The following is an 18,325-nucleotide window of genomic DNA, read 5'->3' on the forward strand; positions in this document are numbered from 1 at the left end:
GACAGACAGACAGACAGACAGACAGACAGACAGACAGACAGACAGACAGACAGACAGACAGACAGACAGACAGACAGACAGACATACAGACAGACAGACAGACAGACAGACAGACAGACAGACAGACAGACAGACAGACAGACAGACAGACAGACAGACAGACAGACAGACAGACAGACAGACAGACAGACAGACAGACAGACAGACAGACAGACAGACAGACAGACAGACAGACAGACAGACAGACAGACAGACAGACAGACAGACAGACAGACAGACAGACAGACAGACAGACAGACAGACAGACAGACAGACAGACAGACAGACAGACAGACAGACAGACAGACAGACAGACAGACAGACAGACAGACAGACAGACAGACAGACAGACAGACAGACAGACAGACAGACAGACAGACAGACAGACAGACAGACAGACAGACAGACAGACAGACAGACAGACAGACAGACAGACAGACAGACAGACAGACAGACAGACAGACAGACAGACAGACAGACAGACAGACAGACAGACAGACAGACAGACAGACAGACAGACAGACAGACAGACAGACAGACAGACAGACAGACAGACAGACAGACAGACAGACAGACAGACAGACAGACAGACAGACAGACAGACAGACAGACAGACAGACAGACAGACAGACAGACAGACAGACAGACAGACAGACAGACAGACAGACAGACAGACAGACAGACAGACAGACAGACAGACAGACAGACAGACAGACAGACAGACAGACAGACAGACAGACAGACAGACAGACAGACAGACAGACAGACAGACAGACAGACAGACAGACAGACAGACAGACAGACAGACAGACAGACAGACAGACAGACAGACAGACAGACAGACAGACAGACAGACAGACAGACAGACAGACAGACAGACAGACAGACAGACAGACAGACAGACAGACAGACAGACAGACAGACAGACAGACAGACAGACAGACAGACAGACAGACAGACAGACAGACAGACAGACAGACAGACAGACAGACAGACAGACAGACAGACAGACAGACAGACAGACAGACAGACAGACAGACAGACAGACAGACAGACAGACAGACAGACAGACAGACAGACAGACAGACAGACAGACAGACAGACAGACAGACAGACAGACAGACAGACAGACAGACAGACAGACAGACAGACAGACAGACAGACAGACAGACAGACAGACAGACAGACAGACAGACAGACAGACAGACAGACAGACAGACAGACAGACAGACAGACAGACAGACAGACAGACAGACAGACAGACAGACAGACAGACAGACAGACAGACAGACAGACAGACAGACAGACAGACAGACAGACAGACAGACAGACAGACAGACAGACAGACAGACAGACAGACAGACAGACAGACAGACAGACAGACAGACAGACAGACAGACAGACAGACAGACAGACAGACAGACAGACAGACAGACAGACAGACAGACAGACAGACAGACAGACAGACAGACAGACAGACAGACAGACAGACAGACAGACAGACAGACAGACAGACAGACAGACAGACAGACAGACAGACAGACAGACAGACAGACAGACAGACAGACAGACAGACAGACAGACAGACAGACAGACAGACAGACAGACAGACAGACAGACAGACAGACAGACAGACAGACAGACAGACAGACAGACAGACAGACAGACAGACAGACAGACAGACAGACAGACAGACAGACAGACAGACAGACAGACAGACAGACAGACAGACAGACAGACAGACAGACAGACAGACAGACAGACAGACAGACAGACAGACAGACAGACAGACAGACAGACAGACAGACAGACAGACAGACAGACAGACAGACAGACAGACAGACAGACAGACAGACAGACAGACAGACAGACAGACAGACAGACAGACAGACAGACAGACAGACAGACAGACAGACAGACAGACAGACAGACAGACAGACAGACAGACAGACAGACAGACAGACAGACAGACAGACAGACAGACAGACAGACAGACAGACAGACAGACAGACAGACAGACAGACAGACAGACAGACAGACAGACAGACAGACAGACAGACAGACAGACAGACAGACAGACAGACAGACAGACAGACAGACAGACAGACAGACAGACAGACAGACAGACAGACAGACAGACAGACAGACAGACAGACAGACAGACAGACAGACAGACAGACAGACAGACAGACAGACAGACAGACAGACAGACAGACAGACAGACAGACAGACAGACAGACAGACAGACAGACAGACAGACAGACAGACAGACAGACAGACAGACAGACAGACAGACAGACAGACAGACAGACAGACAGACAGACAGACAGACAGACAGACAGACAGACAGACAGACAGACAGACAGACAGACAGACAGACAGACAGACAGACAGACAGACAGACAGACAGACAGACAGACAGACAGACAGACAGACAGACAGACAGACAGACAGACAGACAGACAGACAGACAGACAGACAGACAGACAGACAGACAGACAGACAGACAGACAGACAGACAGACAGACAGACAGACAGACAGACAGACAGACAGACAGACAGACAGACAGACAGACAGACAGACAGACAGACAGACAGACAGACAGACAGACAGACAGACAGACAGACAGACAGACAGACAGACAGACAGACAGACAGACAGACAGACAGACAGACAGACAGACAGACAGACAGACAGACAGACAGACAGACAGACAGACAGACAGACAGACAGACAGACAGACAGACAGACAGACAGACAGACAGACAGACAGACAGACAGACAGACAGACAGACAGACAGACAGACAGACAGACAGACAGACAGACAGACAGACAGACAGACAGACAGACAGACAGACAGACAGACAGACAGACAGACAGACAGACAGACAGACAGACAGACAGACAGACAGACAGACAGACAGACAGACAGACAGACAGACAGACAGACAGACAGACAGACAGACAGACAGACAGACAGACAGACAGACAGACAGACAGACAGACAGACAGACAGACAGACAGACAGACAGACAGACAGACAGACAGACAGACAGACAGACAGACAGACAGACAGACAGACAGACAGACAGACAGACAGACAGACAGACAGACAGACAGACAGACAGACAGACAGACAGACAGACAGACAGACAGACAGACAGACAGACAGACAGACAGACAGACAGACAGACAGACAGACAGACAGACAGACAGACAGACAGACAGACAGACAGACAGACAGACAGACAGACAGACAGACAGACAGACAGACAGACAGACAGACAGACAGACATGGCTTAATCGACTCCGCTATCTATAAGGATCCACAATATATATACTTTATAGGGTCGGAAATGAAAAATGTAGAAATTACAAACGGAATGACAAACTTATATATACCCTTCTCACGAAGGTGAAGGGTATAAAAATCGATTTATGTGATCAGGATATGAGTAATCAAAAAAATAAATTTTGGTTTAGAAATACGAGTGATCACAGATAGAGCTTCTTTTCTCGATTAAACGCTTATTTACCGAGATATTAAGGATTTTAGATTTTTTGAGGTTCTTCATATAAAAAATAGATTTTCGGTCAGAAATATGAGTGATCACAGATCAACCTCCTTTTCTCGATTAAACGCTTATTTACAAAGTTACCAAGGATTTTAGATTTTTGAAGAATTTAATATGAAAAATCGATTTTTGGTTATAAATATGAGTGATCACAGACAGAGCTGGTTTTCTCGACTAAACGCTTATTTACAAAGTTATTAAGGATTTTAGATTTTGGATTTTTTTCATATGAAAAACCGATTTTTGGTACGAAATGTGAGTGATCACAGATCAACCTCCTTTTCTCGTTTAAACGCTTATTTACAAAGATATTAAAGATTTAAGTTTTAAATATCAGTGATCACAGACCAACCTCCTTTTCTCGATTAAACGCTTATTTACAAAGTTATTAAGGATTTTTGAAGTTTTTCATATGAAAAATCGATTTTTGGTTAGAAATATAAGTGACCACAGACCAACCTCCTTTTCTCGATTAAACGCTTATTTACAAAGATATTAAGGATTTTAGATTTTAGAGTTTTTTCATATGAAAAATAGATTTTTGGTTAGAAATATGAGTGATCACAGATAGAGCTGTTTCTCTCGATTACACGCTTATTTACAAAGATATTAAGGATTTTAGATTTTTGAAGTTTTTCATATGAAAAATCGATTTTTGGTTATAAATATGAGTGATCACAGATCAACCTACTTTTCTCGTTTAAACGCTTATTTACAAAGATATTAAGGATTTTAGATTTTAGAGTTTTTTCATATGAAAAATCGATTTTTGGTTGGAAATATGAGTGATCACAGATCAAGCTCCTTTTCTCAAATAAACGCTTAGTTACCAGGATATTAAGGATTTTAGATTTTTGAAGTCTTTCATATGAAAAATCAATTTTTGGTTGGAAATATGAGTGATCACAGATCGATCTCCTTTTCTCGATTAAACGCTTATTTATAAAGATATTAAGGATTTTAGATTTTGGAGTTTTTTCAATGAAAAATCGATTTTTGGTTAGAAATTTGAGTGATCACAGATAGAGCTGGTTTTCTCGATTAAACGCTTATTTACAAAGTTATTAAGGATTTTAGATTTTGGAGTTTTTTCATATGAAAAATCGATTTTTGGTTATAAATATGAGTGATCACAGATCAACCTCCTTTTCTCGATTAAACGCTTATTTACAAAGTTATTAAGGATTTTAGATTTTACAGTTTTTTCATATGAAAAATAGATTTTTGGCTGGAAATATGAGTGATCACAGTTCGACCTCCTTTTCTCGATTAAAAGCTTATTTACCAAGATATTAAGGATTTTAGATTTTTTGAGGTTTTTCATATAAAAAATCGATTTTTGGTAGGAAATATGAGTGATCACAGATAGAGCTGTTTTTCTCGATTAAACGCTTATTTACAAAAATATTAATGATTTTAGATTTTTGAAGTTTTTTATATGAAAAATCAATTTTTGGTTATAAATATGAGTGATCACAGATCAACCTCCTTTTCTCGATTAAAAGCTTATTTACAAAGTTATTAAGGATTTTAGATTTTGGATTTTTTTCACTTGAAAAATCGATTTTTGGTTAGAAATTTGAGTGATCACAGATCTATTTCCTTTTCTCGTTTAAACGCTTATTTACAAAGATATTAAGGATTTTAGATTTTGGAGTTTCTTCATATGAAAAATCGATTTTTGGTTAGAAATTTGAGTGATCACAGATCAACCTCCATTTCTCGTTTAAACGCTTATTAACAAAGATATTAAGGATTTTAGATTTTTGATTAGAAATTTGAGTGATCACAGATCGACCTCCTTTTCTCGTTTAAACGCTTATTTACAAAGATATTAAGGATTTTAGATTTTTGATTAGAAATTTGAGTGATCACAGATCGACCTCCTTTTCTCGTTTAAACGCTTGTTTACAAAGTTATTAAGGATTTTAGATTTTGGAGTTTTTTCATATGAAAAATCGATTTTTGGTTAGAAATATGAGTGATCACAGAAATACGAGTTATCAAGGATTTTAGATTTTTGAAGTCTTTCATATAAAAAATCAATTTTTGGTTAGACATTTGAGTGATCACAGATCGATCTCCTTTTGTCGTTTAAACGCTTATTTACAAAGATATTAAGGATTTTAGATTTTGAAGTTTTTTCACATGAAAAATCGATTTTTGGTTGGAAATATGAGTGATCACAGATCAACCTCCTTTTCTCGATTAAACGCTTATTTACAAAGTTATTAAGGATTTTAGATTTTATAGTTTTTTCATATGGAAAATCGATTTTTGGTTGGAAATATGAGTGATCACAGATCAACCTCCTTTTCTCGATTAAACGCTTATTTACAACGTTATTAAGGATTTTAGATTTTGTTCATATGAAAAATCGATTTTTGGTTAGAAATATAAGTGATCACAGATCGATCTCCTTATTAAGGATTTTAGATTTTGGATTTTGTTCATATGAAAAATCGATTTTTGGCTAGAAATATGAGTGATCACAGATCAACCTCCTTTTCTCGTTTAAACGCTTATTTACAAAGATATTAAGGATCTTAGATTTTAGAGTTGTTTCATATGAAAAATCGATTTTTGGTTAGAAATTTGAGTGATCACAGATCGATCTCCTTTTCTCGTTTAAACGCTTATTTATAAAGATATTAAGGATTTTAGATTTTTTTCATATGAAAAATCGATTTTTGGTTATAAATATGAGTGATCACAGATCGACCTCCTTTTCTCGATTAAAAGCTTATTTACCAAGATATTAAGGATTTTAGATTTTTTGAGGTTTTTCATATAAAAAATCGATTTTTGGTTGGAAATATGAGTTATCACAGATCGACCTCCTTTTCTCGTTTAAACGCTTATTTACAAAGGATTTTAGATTTTGAAGTTTTTTCATATGAAAAATCGATTTTTGGTTAGAAATTTGAGTGATCACAGATCGATCTCCTTTTCTCGTTTAAACGCTTATTTACAAAGGATTTTAGATTTTGAAGTTTTTTCATATGAAAAATCGATTTTTGGTTGGAAATATGAGTGATCACAGATCGACCTCCTTTTCTCGATTAAACGCTTATATACAAAGATATCAAGGATTTTAGATTTTTGAAGTTTTTCATATGAAAAATCGATTTTTGGTAAGAAATATGAGTGATCACAGATCGAGCTGTTTTTCTCGTTTAAACGCTTATTTACAAAGTTATTAAGGATTTTAGATTTTGGAGTTTTTTCATATGAAAAATCGATTTTTGGTTATAAATTTGAGTGATCACAGATCGACCTCCTTTTCTCGATTAAACGCTTATTTACAAAGATATTAAGGATTTTAGATTTTGGAGTTTTTTCATACGAAAAATCGATTTTTGGTTGGAAATATGAGTGATCACAGATCGACCTCCTTTTCTCGATTAAACGCTTATTTACAAAGATATTAAGGATTTTAAATTTTTTAAGTTTTTTCATATGAAAACTCGATTTGTATGTACCAGCCGTTCCCCGATATTTATAATTGAAGCCTTCATTTTCCAATTTAAATTTAATATGAAAATATATGTTAAGAAAAGTTTAATTTGCTTTCTTAAAACAATTTTCCTCAAAATATAAAAATTATTTTCAGTGAATTTATGAAAATGTGCAAACAATCATTATAACAAGCCGTTAATTAGCATGTCTGTAGATGAAAGCGTAAAAAAGTGTAAAATACTTCTTAAGACAGCACCTACAAATATTTATTTACGAAAAAACTATGCATATTCAAATCTCCTTATAGAGGAGGAGAACATAAAAATTTATGGAAAATGAAATCAGTATGATAATAATTGTACACCATCATCAACAGCGAACAGAGCAAGAGAGACCAAGCAAACCAACTAAAGGCCAGGCAGGAATGGCCAGGAAAGAATATTGCAATTAGAATTCAAAGACAATTAGAGCCTTGTGAGCTGCAGCAGTAATTGCAGCACCGGCCATAGTTACTTGGGCAATCAAGCACATAGCCACCAGTACAGCAGTATTGGCTGGTGGATTGGAAGAAGGCTGGCTGGCTGGTTGACAGTCATATAAAACTGAGAAACTTAACAAGCCAATAACAATAAGAATTCAAACGAAGTCACCAAAAAATGTCAACAATGCAGCAAAAGAAAAAACAAAACGAAAAAAGGAAGAGAAAAGCAAAAGAAGTTGGTTTATAAGATCTCTGGCATATATATGAGAATGTATATATAATCGTAGTACTACAGTGAAAAATGCAATTGGATTTTTTATTCTTTTTGCTTGGTTTCATAGCCCGATGGGTTGATTGTTTAAAGCCAAGTTAACAAAAAAAAGCAAATTAAAACTTTGGTGGAGGTCGTCACAGGAAGTGAAATGAACATTTGTCTGTCCGTCTGTTTACTTTATTTTCGCTTTACTTTGGTTTTCTGTTCTGTTCTTTTCCTTTTTAAATGTAATAACAGAGCCACAGTCAAAGCGGTGCTTATTAAGTTCACAAAAAAAAAAAAAAACACAGGAGATCAAGTGGAAAAAAACCCCAATAACTGGACGCAGGGAACCAGCTAGAAAGAGAGTAAGGGGTAGGGAAAATAAGCGAAAATTGTCGCCAATATAAATGTGAATAAACATAAAAGCACAAGTAGTTAACGTTTAAAAAGCAATGCGGCAAGTGCAATAGAGTGGTGGTATACAGCACCAAAAAAAGCGCAAAAGGAAAAAATTTAACAAAAAAATAAAAAAAATCTTAACGAACTTAAACAAATCGAAGCCAAAGAAATTAAATTGTCTCCCTGCCAGAGTAAAGTACATGTGTTCTGTGTACAGTGGGTTTGCAGAACTGCTGCACTTTGTACTCCTGTGCTATATAAATGGATATTACGGGTTTAAAAATTGTACAATCTATGCATGTGTGTTTTTTTGTTTTTAAACATATACATTTGTGCTTAAGTGTATGTATTTTTTTATTAAAGGGTGCTTAAAGAAGTGAAGGGCTTTCCAAAGTGTTAGAAAATTCAGCTTTACTAAGAAGGCAGCCAATATTTATATTTCATCTATAGATGCATACAAATTAATACCAAAAAAGAGCTAAACATACACGATTTCTCTCATTGATCTTAATCATGTTCTAATGTCACGTTCTTGTATCTAAAATTTTGGTCAGAAATATGAGTGATCACAGATGGAGCTTCTTTTTTTGATTAAACGCTTATTTACAAAGTTATTAAGCATTTTAGATTTTTTGAGGTTTTTCATATAAAAAATCGATTTTTGGTCAGAAATATGAGTGATCACAGATCAAGCTCCTTTTCTCGAATAAGCGCTTTTTTACCAAGATATTAAGGATTTTAGACTTTTGAAGTCTTTCATATGAAAGATCGATTTTTGGTTATAAATATGAGTGATCACAGATACAGCTGTTTTTCTCGATTATAAGCTTATTTACAAAGTTATTAAGGATTTTATATTTTTTAATTTTTTCATATGAAAAATCGATTTTAGGTTAGAAATATGAGTGATCACAGACCGTTGTCCTTGTCTCGAATAAACGCTTTTTTACCAAGATATTAAGGATTTTAGTTTTTGGAGTTTTTTATATGAAAAATCGATTTTTGGTTATAAATATGTGTGATCACAGATAGAGCTGTTTTTCTCGATTAAAGACTTATTTACCAAGATATTAAGGATTTTAGATTTTTGAAGTCTTTCAAATGAAAATTAAATTTTTGGTTGGAAATATGAGTGATCACAGATCGAGCGGCTTTTGTCGATTAAACGCTTATTTACAAAGTTATTAATGATTTTAGATTTTTTGAGGTTCTTCATATAAAAAATAGATTTTCGGTCAGAAATGTGAGTGATCACAGATCGAGCTACTTTTCTCGAATAAACGCTTATTTACCAAGATATTAAGGACTTTAGATTTTTGAAGTCTTTCTACGAAAAATCGATTTTTGGTTGGAAATATGAGTGATCACAGATCGACATCCTTTTCCCGATTAAACGCTTATTTTAGGATTTTAGATTTTGGAGTTTTTTCATATGAAAAATCGATTTTTGGTTATAAATATGAGTGATCACAAATCAACCTCCTTTTCTCGATTAAAGGCTTATTTACAAAGTTATTAAGGATTTTAGATTTTGGATTTTTTCATATGAAAAATCGATTTTTGGTTGGAAATATGAGTGATCACAGATCAACCTCATTTTCTCGATTAAACGCTTATTTACAAAGATATTAAGGATTTTAGATATTAGAGTTTTTTCATATGAAAAATCGATTTTAGGTTAGATATATGAGTGATCACAGACCGAGGTCCTTTTCTCGAATAAACGCTTTTTTAACAAGATATTAAGGATTTTAGATTTTTGAAGTCTTTCGTATGAAAAATCGATTTTTGGTTGGAAATATGAGTGATCACAGATCGAACTCCTTTTCTCGATTAAACGCTTATATACATAGTTATTAAGGATTTTAGATGTTTAAGTTTTTTCACGAGAAAAATCGATTTTTGGTTGGAAATATGAGTGATCATAGATCGAGCTGCTTTTCTCGATTAAACTCTTATTTTCATATGAAAATACGATTTTTGGTCAGCAGTGTAAGTGATCACAGATCGACCTCATTTTCTCGTTTAAACGCTTATTTACAAAGTTATTAAGGATTTTAGATTTTTAGAGTTTTTTCATATAAAAATCGATTTTTGTTTAGAAATATGAGTGATCACAGATAGAGCTGTTTTTCTCGATTAAACGCTTATTTACAAAGTTACCAAGGATTTTAGATTTTTGAAGTTTTTCATATGAAAAAGAGATTTTTGGTTAGAAATTTGAATGATCACAGATCAGCCTCCTTTTCTCGATTAAACGCTTATTTACAAAGTTATTAAGGATTTTAGATTTTTAAATTTTTTCATATGAAAAATCGATTTTTGGTACGAACTATGAGTGATCGCAGATAGACCTCCTTTTCTCGATTAAACTCTTATTTGCAATGTTATTGAGGGTTTTAGAATTTTGAGATTTTTCATATGAAAAATCGATTTTTGGTCAGTAATATTAGTGATCACACATCGAGCTTCTTTTCTCGATTAAACTCTTATTTACAAAGTATTTAAGGATTTTAGATTTTTGAGCTTTTTCATATGAAAAATCAATTTTTTGGTACGAAATATGGGTGATCACAAATCGAATTCCTTTTTTCAATTAAACGCTTGTTTCAAAGTTATTAAAGATTTTTGATTTTTGAATTTTTTCATATGAAAAATTTTGTTTGGTCAGAAATATGAGTGATCAGAGATCGAGCTTCTTTTCTTCTGGTTATTTTCCGAAATTTTAGTGATCACAGATCGAGCTTCTTTTCTTTTGGTTATTTTCCAAAATATGAGTGATCACAGATCGACCTCCTTTTCTCGATTAAACGCTTAATTACAAAGTTATTAAGGATTTTAGATTTTTGTAGTTTTTCAATGAAAAATAATTTTTTTTGGTCAGAAATACAAAATCACTAAGGAGTTTAGTTATTTGGGTCAGTATTCCGTGATCGTTCTAATAAAATGACCCAACATTTTAATTGAAAACTAAATATATTGGATTTAAGTAAAAATATGTTACTACATATAATTATCACACTATACATTGTATTTGAGTTGTCAAATTGTATCACGTTCGCTATCGTAAGTGTAATTTTTGAAAAATAGTAATGAGATCCATTAAAGTACAGCAAATATTGCGAGAATTCTCTGAGCTATGAACATTTGCATAATACAAATAGCAAGTTGCTGCAAGTTAAATGGAAAAAATTTAGAATAAGAACAAGTAGGTGTGTTATATTTGGCCATGACGAATCTTGTATATACACCATTAATATGTGACAATAAAATATTTTTCTGATATACTGCTAGTTGGGAGAAAGATTTAGGTAAAACATCACCATAATTATTATTATATCCGGAACGTCGTGATTGAATCATATTGATGCTCAGTTTATGAAAATGGTGAAAAAAAATTTGGCACAACTTTGATATGAGGGTGGTTAATACCACTCTGTAAAAAATAAAAAGATATCCCACTTTTTTAGAAATTAAACTTTAAAAACACCCACCTTTAAAAAACCCAGTATTGGTATAGATTTTTAAATTAAATGAAACAAATGAGAAGAAGCAACAACAAAAAAATGTTTGTGGTTTAAATGAACCAACTATAACAGCAAAAGCAACAACAACAGCAAAATAGTACTAACAACAACATCAGCAGAAGCAGTAGTAGCAGCAGCAGCAGCAGCAATAAGGAATCAACTTTACCGCAGAAACCACAATTAAGGAACGGACCATTTAAAGAACCACCAAGAGGCATTAGTTGCATACCGAAAAACCATTCACAGAATTACTTGCCATTTGTAAATTGTTGACAATTTATGCATATGGAAAGAAAGAACGAACGAAGACTTTGAATGCACACAGCCAGTCAACTCTTCGTATGGCCTACTCTATGTAAGCTCGCTCTGCTTGGTCCTTTACCCCCCCTCCCCTGATCATTTAGTATTTCTATTAAAGTTTTAGTTTGTTGTTATTTTCTTAAATTGCTTGTTTATTTTGTATTTTTTTTGGAAAATCTGTTTTGTAATTTTCAAATTTTACCAAGAATTTTTGTGGAAATTGTTTGTAAACTCCAAGGGAATTTATGTCTTCGAAACATACAATGTTTCAGGGTCTGTTTTAGAATTTGTGAAATACAGACATGTCGTTTGCTTGAAATGTTTACAATTGCTTTCAAAAAGGGCGATAGATATATTTGTTTCAATATTGACTTCACCTTTGCTCGATATGTATGTATGTATGGATGGATGGATGTGTGTGGTTTTGTCTTGGATCAAATTATTAACGCCTTTTTCTTGTTGGTTTAGTTTTTAATTAAGTTTGAAAGAAATACATCTTGTTTTTTACAAGATACACTTTATTGGTGTTGGAATAATGTTATTTCGTATTGATTTGCCAACAGTTAAGCAAGTAGTCAATGCATTCCTTATAGACAGTAATTGTCACTAATGTCTTATCACTTGTCTGACTCCAATATACATATATTTTGGGTCAATTAACATATATTTGCTCTTTGAAGTGCAGGTTACTTTATACATCCCAGGTAATCTAGCATGAAGACAATTTCCACTTAAGTGTCTCTAAGTAATCTACAGTGTAGTCACTTTAAACGGTTTGTGAGTAATTCAAACTTTAATACAAATTGTGTTGATATAATTCTCATACAGTTTATTTTTATTTTTGCTTAAGTATACTGATATCCCAAGAAGACAATTGGTTACTTTATATATCCCAGGTAATCTAGCATAGACTCAATAGTCACTTTAGTGTCTCTTAGTAACCTATAATGAAGTCACTATTTTGTTTTTTGCGGTAAATTTTAAATTAACTAGTTATGAAGCTGATCACGTAACCAGTTTTCTATTCCTATTACAATATTTCTATGTTCTGTTATGAAAACAATAAAATAACCCTATCCCCTCACCAATAAACACTCTGCTTTGGCGGCATCTAATCATTGCCCTGGGTTAATACTAAACTAGATATTAAAATATCTAATCTATAATCAATATTAACACTTTATTTGCCAAACTAATGTTTATTATTAAGAACATAATAAAATAAATACATAAAAAATAGCATCCGAACATCTAAAAGGTTTAATTATCCAAGTGAAGAGAACATGTTTATGGAAAATAGGCTGCTCTTAATTAAAACAAAGATTAATGATGCTTTAATAAGTCATGGTTAAATAAATAGATTGAAAGTAGTAATTATAAAAAAAAGTTGTATTACAACTTAAGATAAACGAATTTTAAGTTTAAATTATTTAGAGATTCTTAAAAGTAGCGGAAGGTATTAAAAGGACATCTGTCTAACATAAATACTTAGTAAAAGGAGTTTAATAAAAAAGCAAGTCAGGTTAAATAAAGGGTGTCTCAAAATGTAGTATTGCTAATATTGTCAAAAAAAAGTTTTAAAAATAATGACATGCCTTTCACACTAGGCAATTTACTTGCGCGTGTCTTGTGTTTGTTGTTATCAGAGGTAACGTCGGGTTGAGGAGAAGAAAATTTTGCATGCCGTTTTGTTATTGGGCAAGAGACTTGCGCAACTAAATTGCCTAGGGGTTTAAGCAGGTACATTTCGAATATTTAGAACAAAATATGGTTGGACTTAAGTTTGTTTAACTTCGCCAACTGTGAAGCGAGTAATTGGCTAACTCAGAATATTAAATCAACTAGTAATACCTACACTAAGTAAAAGAGCATAAACATTTTTCTTTTAAAATTTCAATAATTTATATTTTTGAGTGATTTTCGGAAGCGGGTCTATATGAGTTATGACAAATTATGGACCGATCGTAACAAAATTTGGTGACATGAATTTTGCATATATAAAATTAATTTGGAGCGGAATTTGTTGAGAAACATACAGTGGTGGCCACCAATTTAAGACAAATACTTGAATTTTTTTCATCAACTGAATTTTAAGTGCGATAGAGCCAAAATAAAAGGACCTCTAAGGGTATGACATTTATTATTAATGTTTCTAGTTTCTCAAAAATGTTTGGAAAAATCGGTAAAACATATATGGACAAATATATGTGGAAATACGTTGACCCACCTCAGCGAACATCCGCTGTTAATAACATGATATGACCGAAACTAATGGAACTAAAAATACGAAATTTGGTCCGAATATTTTATAATAATAAAAATATAATGATATAAATGTGAGAAAATATGTTAATGTAAAAAAAAATTTTGTTGGTCAAGTTGTAGAAAAATTTTATGTGTTCGTGTTGAATATGTATGATAAATAAATAGATTGAAAGTAGAATAAAACACACTTGTGTGTTAAAACAGTCCTCATGCATACATATTTGTGGAAATATTTGAAAAAATAATTGACAATCACGTGGAATTTAGCAAACAATTTTTGTCTTAAATTCCTGGCCACCACTGTATATAAATTAAACAATTATGACCGATAAAGTCCAATTTCGGAAGGACATTTTTATGGGGCTTGGTCAATAGGCTTGTTTCATGGATCGAAAAAATAATATGTACCAAATTTGATTGAAATATCTTCAAAATTGCGACCTGTACTCTGCGCACAAGGTTTACATGGACAGCCAGCCGACCAGCCAACCAGACGGACGGACGGACATCTTCTCGGAAAGTGATTCTAAGTCGATCGGTATACTTTAAGGTGGGTGTTAGAGTAATATTTTTGGGCGTTACAAACATCTGCACAAACTCATTATACCCTCCTTACTTTGGTGGTGTAGGGTATGAATATGTCAGATATTAAATTTTCAAAATCATTCATTTTCAAATTCATTTCGGTCAAAATGATCACCGAAAAAATGTACATGATCAAAATTTAAACCTTTCAAAAAATCTAATATGGACTTTAAAAAAAAATAGCAAATGATCTGAAGGTTCATAGTCACACTGTTTCAAAAGTCATTAAACAGTATAAGGAGGACTTGAACATTGAAAGCAAACTTGGATCAGGTAGAAAAAAAGTCTAACAGATATTGGTATCAGAAAGATCAGATCAGAAAACCAGCTCGTAAAGTTAAATGCTGTGATTCTTTTGTGCTTAGAGCCAAAGCTTATGCTGAATTTAAGTCGTATAATGTTCAGAAAGTTCCAGATCGCAATGCGGTAAAGAACTTAGAAGCAAAAGAACGAGAGAAAAATTTGAAGTCAAATTTAAAAATAAAATACACCTGTTGTGAGTTGGATGATTAAACTTATGTACTGATAGACTTTTGACAACTTCCGAGTCAAGATTTGTATGAGGCTGATGGACGAAGTAATATTCAAGATAAATACTGAACAAAAAAACAAACAAAATTCCCCAAGAAGTTTCTTGTGTGACAAGCCATTTGCAGTTGTGGCAAAAGAATTATTTGTGATATCAGGCACAATAAATACAGAAATATATATTATGGAGTGTATAAAAAACAGTACAAAATGCCCTCACATTTCTGGCCCAATTCGGCATCATGCCACTACACAGTGGGGCAAAATAAAAGTTTTTTGGAAATAAATCTGGCATCTAAACGGTTAGTATGATGGGGATAAAATTTGACATGGGCGTAGATATTTTCGAGTTTATATTATTAAAATGTACAATACAAATGTTCCATGGTTCAATGGCTGCGCTATGGAGGCTCAAAGCCTTCACATGAAAAATTTGTAATTATGTGCCATTTTTGGTTTTGTTTTGTTTCAAAGATTTTTATATATTTGGAAAGCGCATAGCTATATATGTCTTAAAAAAACATGCTTGCTTGTGAAAATTTTCCGCTTTTTCAAAAATATTGGGCATATTTTGGACCGAATGTTGGTTAGACAACTAAATTACAAATAATATACAACTGATTTCAGAGCAATATCAATTATGGATCTAATAATAAACGATTTTCGATTAAAACATGCAGAAAGTAGTAGAGTTTTGCTGTTTTTTGAGCTCTTTTTTATTAAAAAAAATTTCTTTAAGAACATATCGCACTTGTTCAACAATACTGTATTAACTCAAAATTTTTAATAATTCACTTTTTGCAAGAAATCAACTAACAACATCAATATCTATCTACTGTAAAAATTTCAACGTATTCCGATTACTCTTTGATCTCAAAAACCACATTTGAGACCATTTTCGTGATAATTAGTGACTACCTTGTATCAACAAGAAGGTATTATTTTGAATTATTACAAAAATTTAAATAGAAATACATCGTATATTTTCATAAAAAAAATTTATTATTTTGAATTAAGCCTTTATTCAAGTTAAAAATAATCAAATTGTTTTATTTAAATTTGGTTGTATTTTGAGTTGATACTGTTTTGTTGATAAAATAATACAAAAAAATATCGAGAAATTTCAGAAAAATAATATTAACTCAAAAAATAGATTTATTTTGCAATAATTGCAAAAACTTTAAAGAAAAACAGTGTAAATATATTGTCAAATGGAATTTGCTTAATATGATGTATTCGGATTTTCAAATTCTCTTAAAATGTAATCACAAACAGTTTTTGGCCTCTACTGAACATTTTAAAATTTTGAGTTAATACAGTATCGTTGAACGAGTGCGATATAATAATTTTATGTTTTTCTGTAAGCTATCTTTACGGAGAACATTTTGGTATAAAAGACATGTCCGTTTATATCGATTATGTCGCCCTAGGCCCTTCGGAATTTGACCTATTTATACCCTACACCACCATAGTGGGGAGGGTATTATGCGTTTGTGCAGATGTTTGTAACGCCCAAAATATTAGTCTAACACCCACCTTAAAGTATACCCATCGACTTAGAATCACTTTCTGAGTCGATAAAGCGATGTCCGTCCGTCCGTCCGTCCGTCTGGTCGGCTGGCTGGCTGGCTGTCCATGTAAACCTTGTACGCAGAGTACAGGTCGCAATTTTGAAGATATTTCGATTAAATTTGGTACATATTATTTTTTCGGCTCAAGGACCAAGCCTATTGCAACTGGCTGAAATCGGTCCACTATTTCACCTAGCCCCCATACAAATGTCCTCCCGAAATTGGACTTTATCGGTCATAAATGTTTAATTTATATATGTATCTCCACAAATTCCGCTCCAAATAAGTTTTATATACACAAAATTCATGTCACCAAATTTTGTTACGATCGGTCCATACTTAGTCATAGCTCCCATATAGACCCGCTTCCGAAAATCACTTTAACGTGCATAAATCGCTTAAAAATGTTGGTAAACACACAAAATTCAACATAGTTAACTTTAATATAGACATAAATCACACGACCAAATTTCATGGTGATCGGTCCATAATTGGTCATAGCCCCCATATCACCCCACTTCCGAAAATAACTCAAAAATATAAATTATTGAAATTTTAAAAGAAAAATTTTGTTTGCTCTTTTACTTAGTGTAGGGTATTATATGGTCGGGCTTGACCGACCATACTTTCTTACTTGTTTTTTTATCAAAATTTCAATTTGGGCCACATGTTCTAAAATCCCAAAGCTGGGATTAGAAAACGTAAAGCGGATTAAGAAACCTTGCTGTGTTCCCTATTTATCCCCAAAGTATTTTCTCAACCACGAAGAAAATGTGGACCCTATGGGTAAAATTGTAAAAAATACCATTTTTGGGATTTTTGCTTCAATTTTTATGAATTGCGGGATTCCCTTTGACCTTTTGACAATTTTTTTACACTTTGTTATTTAGAAAATTTCATAGATTTTTTTTAATAAATAATGATTTTATTTTATATTACATATTTATTGATTTTCTAAAACTAATATTTGTATCAAAAAAATAGTAAATATTACGAACAATTTGATCCACATTTATTCCGATAAATGATAAGTTAATTTTTGGTATTATGAAAATTTCAAGTCCATATCTCAATTATGCCACTCGACAATCGAATTTTTGTTGAAAAAAGTCGAACAATCGATAAAGTTATCCTAAAAACGTCGACTAAAGTTCAAAAATTTAATTTTTTTTATTTTAAATTTTTGTTGGGAAAATTCTATTGCAAAAAATAAAATTTTCTCATCAATAATTCTAGCAACCATTTAATTTCTACATTAAAATAGGGCAAAAAGTCGAAAATAGCTTATGCCGATAATTCACCACAGATCTAGATATATAAAATTTAGCACAAAGGAAA

This window comes from Calliphora vicina, chromosome 3 (genome assembly GCF_958450345.1).
Source record: "Calliphora vicina chromosome 3, idCalVici1.1, whole genome shotgun sequence".
Taxonomy (NCBI): Eukaryota; Metazoa; Arthropoda; class Insecta; order Diptera; family Calliphoridae; genus Calliphora; species Calliphora vicina.